This window comes from Pteropus medius, unplaced genomic scaffold (assembly GCF_902729225.1).
Source record: "Pteropus medius unplaced genomic scaffold, Ma_sr-lr_union100, whole genome shotgun sequence".
Classification (NCBI taxonomy): Eukaryota; Metazoa; Chordata; class Mammalia; order Chiroptera; family Pteropodidae; genus Pteropus; species Pteropus medius.
The window spans coordinates 8,592,828-8,598,718 of NW_024351073.1; the positions used below are offsets into that span (position 1 = coordinate 8,592,828).

The window sequence follows — 5,891 nt, forward strand, 5'->3', positions numbered from 1 at the left end:
AGATTGGACAATCAGTAGTGTTAGTAGCTTGATCTACTTTGGTGAAGGGAAGTCTACCATATTAAAACCGTAAAAGACTCCATCACAGAAATTTTGTACATGGACTCAATGAGTTGTCATCAAGGTTTACTAGAAGTTGACTGACATGTAGAAGACAGGTCTTCTTATACATTGTTTTATAGCATTGTCATGAACATTCTGTGTAGGGCATTAATGCATAATGTAGATCTTTACATTCTGTGCCCTTTCTGTCAGAATCATCTCCTGTGAACATATTATAACATAGTTTCCAAGCAACAATGAATAAGCAGAGACCAAATGAAAAATGGAGATCGAGAATACATAAAAACAAGACATCAGGATTATGATGTGAGTTGTTACTTGGGTTTCTCAAAAAGAAATGGAAAGTGGAGAGGTTGTGACTGCAATTGAAGGAGATGAAGTTATTATCCAGCATTTAGAAATGACTATTTGGTAATTGCAGAGCTTTCTTTCTAGGCTAAGTACTTGACTTCCTAAAGAGGAAAGAGTAGTAATACTATGAAATCAAGTTGGATTAATGACAGATTTTCTCCACTTTATTTTTTAAATTATTCTGTTTATTGTGTATTAGGTTGATATTTAAAGAAATAAGTTCTTATTGTAGAAAATTTGGAGAATACAAAATATTACAAAGAAGAATATGAAAATTACTTTTTTGAGAATTAAGCAAAATTACTTTTTACATGCATATATGATTACATATATATTTACATAAAATTGTATTTGTTTTGTAAAACATGTTTTTAAAAATATGTATTTTCAATATTTTCCTAGTGACTTAATCCTCTAAATTTGACTTTTGTCATCTGTACTATTTCCAAACTTACAGGCATAGCATAAGTAAAGAATAGATCACATATACATGGTTTGTATTTTTAAAAATGTTTCAAATACCATTATGAAAAGATGTTCATCGTTTGTTTTCTAAGTATCTTATATTGCTAGTACAAAATTCTAAAAGTAGAATGATCTCTTGGTTAAAAGTATATCAGGAGTTTTCTTTTGCAGCTCTTAGAACTTTCTCAATTAGTTGAAATTCGAATATTATATAACTGAACTCTAAAATTCACACAGAGATATACACATATACACTCTTATTGTACTACATTTAACTTCCAATTTATAATCCATCGTTTTGTGTTATTTTGTTTTTGTGAGTGTGCGAGTAACATTTAAGATAAAGAATCTAGATTTATATATTAGCTTAATTTTGTTTTCCGAGTTTTCCATTCTGATCTGTGGCTAACACCTGTTAATACTGTTTTAAGTGCTATCTGATATACTAAGTAAATGGGAGAAAATACATCTTTGTTATTTATCTTGAAAAATGTTTTATAGAGTTTAGCATTTATATTCATCCAGTAAGATTTCTTTGTGAAACTCTACTCTCTAATCCTATTGGCATTTGAATTTAATTGATTCAGCTAGATAAATTTGGAGTGACATAATAGGTATATGTCACTGAACGTATATATCTAGTTTAGTTTTTTATTATCTAGGTGAATTTTGTGCTTTTAATAAATACTTTATTTTTAATACTTATTTCTAACTACTAATTTTTAATTTTGTGTTGTTGCATCTATGAATAAGGTATTTTCTTTCCTTATATTCATAAACTGATCATTGTTTATATATAAATAATATTGATTTTGCATAACAATTTTGCAAATAATGTTATTAAATTATTTTATTTTAATTTTTTCAGGTAATTTTCTTACTTTTTCAGATAAAGAGCTACATTATATGTGTGATTGTATTTTTCTTTCTTCATATATTGATAGTAATTTTTTCATGTTTTTGCATTGATCAGAACTAAAATAATCTTAAAAAATGACCAATGAAAGATGACAAAAGTAAACTTTTATTACTGAAATTTATGTAACTATTTCTATTGTTTTATTATTAAAATTAGATCTGTTGAAATGAAATAGTTTTAAATCAACTTAAGAATATATTATTTGCACCTTATTTTTTAATTAAGGATATCCAGAATGTGTAGAGAACATCACTGAATACTAAGCCAAAGCTGTAAATGACATTACTCTCTCTCTTGCATAGTAGGTATGGTAGGCAGAAATCTAAATGAACTCCCCAAATTTTCCACCCCCTGGGGTCCACACCTTGTGCCCCATGGCTGTGGTTGTGGTAGTTGTCACTCCCATGATTAGGATGTATTATATGGCACAGCTGACTTTACGAAAGATCATCAGAGTGGGCCAGAACAGGTCTGTGGTGGGGAATCATGTTTTCAGATAATATCATCAGTTTCTTTAGTCATTTTAAGTCTGTCCAAGTTTTCAAATTATTCTTGATACAACTTAGATAAGTATACATTATTCTAAATTTTGCTGATTTTATTGTATTTATAATTCTTTTTCCTAAGGAAAAGTTTAGATTTACTTTAACACTATTTAAATTGTTTATTCTCTACGAAGACCAAAATCTAAAATGATTTTTAAATAATTTCATTGCTCACCTTCTAGGCATTTTTAAGAAAGTCATTCTTAGATATTATTGTTTCAATTTTTTTTTTAATTTCTTATTTTAGTAGCATTTAAAAATGTGGAAAAAGCACAGAAATGATAATGAGATATATGTTCTTACATCCTGGAATTGATATTTGCTAGTATTTATTTGGATTTATTTCACTGGTTTTCAGTGTAAGAAATAACGAAGTACAGGTGCATTTGAACTCCACCGTAGCCACCTCCGTTTCCCTCTCACTGGCATGCTCTTGCTGTGAACCTTTCAGCCCAGTGTTATCCATTTGAATTCATGCGTTACATGTGTAGTTTACTTGGTGCTTTAAATACATTACGTCATTTGTTTTATTCTTCACCTATAAAGTCTTGGTGATTTAGCTTTTTAAATTAATGTCAAGCTTTTTAATTCTTTCTATTTCATATTGTCCTCTGTATGCATTTGCTGCATTTTGTTTATTAATTTTACTCTTTTAAGATATTTAATTTACATCATTGAATATACTTGAATTAGGGCCTTGGGCATTAGGCCTTTTATAAGAATTTCCCTGTGTGTATTTCTAGACACAGAGTGGTTGGTTGTAGAACAAGCGAATTTTTATTTTTAACAGGTATTTTAAATTGATGCACAATTTTGATACAGCTTTTCTTCTGTCCAGTAATGTGGTTTTCCTTCTATATTCCCTTCTACATTACTAAATAATGCACATTTAATATTTTCTAACTTTAATTTTATTGCCCATCTAAGAAACCCCATTTTTTTGTTTTAATTTTTATTTTTCTGATTACAGGTGATATGTTCAGTCCTCCTATATATGTTGGCTATTTCTGTTTCTTTACTGTGAATTACCTATTTATATTATTTGCCCTTTTTTAGTTGAATATTGATCTTTTTTATATTTATGACCCATTTTACTACATATATTACTAATTCCATCTCCTTGTTTGCACTTATACTTTTAATTTTTCCAACTTTTTAATTGTATTTACAATACATATTAAATATTGAATATCAATCTAAGTTGTTTTTCCAAACTAATCACCAATTCGTGCACACTATTTCTAATTATTTTTATAAAGATTAACTTAAATACATTTTTTATGTTGAGTTAAAATTTATTTCTTCAAATGCAGTGGGAAACAATTTATAGAGAAAAATACTCAATATATCAACAATATCTAAGACTTTTCTAATATTACTCTCACTATATGTTATCTTTTAAATCTGTATTTGTAGATATATTTTTAAAATAGATCATGATTTAGATCATTGCTATGATAAAATGTATGTTTATCCATTTATTTCTCAAATAAGAACAATTTGAGGAAAAATATATTTCTGGAATATTATGCCTTGTGTTTGTTTTCTAAAATGTCTTATTTTTTGTATGTTGAGAGTCATTTCAAACCACAATGTAGTGCAGTGAAATGTAAACAGACATGAAAAGAGACATTTCCTTCTCTGGAAATAAGTATTGATTTTTTTCCCTGTGTTTATTCTGCATACATTTTATTCCAACTGTTTTTAAAATCTTCATCTAATCTGATTTGCAACTAATTTCAAAGTTCTATTTTTTCCTACCTGGCAATGAAAGTGTATTCTTAATGAAAAAGGCACTTTTGAAATAAAAATATGTAAAGCATTACATTCTAAAGTCCTTTACCATTTATTTTTGAATCAGTATTTAACTTCCTAGTTTCAGTCTCTAAAATAAGGTAGGATTGAAACCAACATGAGGATTGAAATAATGCCATTAATAATTGAATATATCTCCATTCATTTACTTAGTATACTAAAAAAAAACACAAAAAACAAACACAGATACATTGTGGCAGAGAGTAGTATGATTTGCAAAATTCAAACTGAGATGAAGAACATCATCATATCATCTCCAACCTGACTGACTTATTTTCCTAAATGTGGTGTTTGTCTCTGGGTATCAAACTCAATACGGAAGTCTGTCTTTTGACTAAAATGATGTATGTGTTTGTGGTGGGGTAGGATACCATTAATATCCTCATTTTACTTCTGCTATCTGGAATGTTCCTCTACTAATCCTAGTTGTTTCTAAATTAAATATTTCTATTTGGATTTGCTGTAGAAAGAAAATATGCCCATTTCTTTCTTTCTTTTTTTTTAAGCGAGGCAACCCTTGATTGACCTCACAGATTGCAAGGACCTTGTCAGTTTAAAATCCCTTATTTTTTATTTTTTACGCCTACAGCACCTGGTCTTCCTAGGTGGTCTCCCATCTAAGTACTAACCAGGCTTGACCCTATTTAGTTTCCGATATCAGATAGGATCAGGCTTGCTCAGGGTAACATGGCCATAGACAATATGCCCTTTTCCCTCAGTGTTTCTTTCAAATTCTGACATTTTTTCTTTTCATGAATCTCCTGAAAAATAGTCTATTTACATTTTGTGTGTGTGTGTGTGTCTGCCTTCAGTGCCTTCAAAGGGCCTGTACACCCATCCTTTAGAAGATAACTAACACCAGTGACTCAAAAGTGACTTATTAGGAGTGACCAATATTACTTTTGCTTCCCTTCTTGTTACGGAACAATGTTAAAGAACATTAAAATATCTGATAGGGTATTTTATCACATAGACACAAAATTTTTTGGTCTCTGGAAAATTTTAATGTAATTCAAGTAATTTTTTCTTTGATGGTCTCAGTGAATTTATTGCTTAATTGCTCTTTTGTAATTTTATTATCTATCCCTTTCTATCTAACATTTCTATTTTGTTTGGATTTTCTTATGTGATACATTAACTATATATGCTCTATTGACATAATATTGTTTCTATATAATTATGTGTATATTTTATATATATTACTACTAATATTGGATTTCTCAATAAAAATGTTCTCAGATTTAGAAATTTTATGGTTATATTTTTTATACTTCATAATTACCCAATTCTATCTTTATTATTTATTTCTATTATATTGCTTCTATATATTTTCATATTGATTTATTAATTCAGTGAATTGGTCCTTCAAAAATTCTTGTGCTTATAACTGAAAAATAATTTTTTGATAAATTAGATTTTACTTTTAATTTTAATTAGTAATATTTTAAAAATATACTTCAACTGTCTTTAAAATATGTTACTGTATTAGTTTCCTATGGCTGCTGTAATTACCACAAACTTGGTGACTTAGAAAAACAGAAATTTGTTCTCTTATATATAGTTCTGGTGTGCAGAAGACAGAAATCAGTATCATAGTGATGCAGTCAAGATGTCAGCAGGACCATGCTCTCTCCAGAAGCTCTAGGAGAGAAACTGTTCCTTGCCTCTTCCAGTTTCTGGTGGCTCCAGAATGTTGATTTGTAGGTATATTAGTCTAATCTGCAAAGCCAATA

At 28.8% G+C, this 5,891-nt stretch overlaps 1 pseudogene; it reads right to left on the minus strand.

Annotated features, from left to right (window-relative positions):
- Positions 1-4,738: 4,738 nt before the first annotated feature.
- On the minus strand, positions 4,739-4,857 carry LOC120586401 (uncharacterized; annotated as a pseudogene).
- Between the last annotated feature and the right edge of the window lie 1,034 nt (positions 4,858-5,891).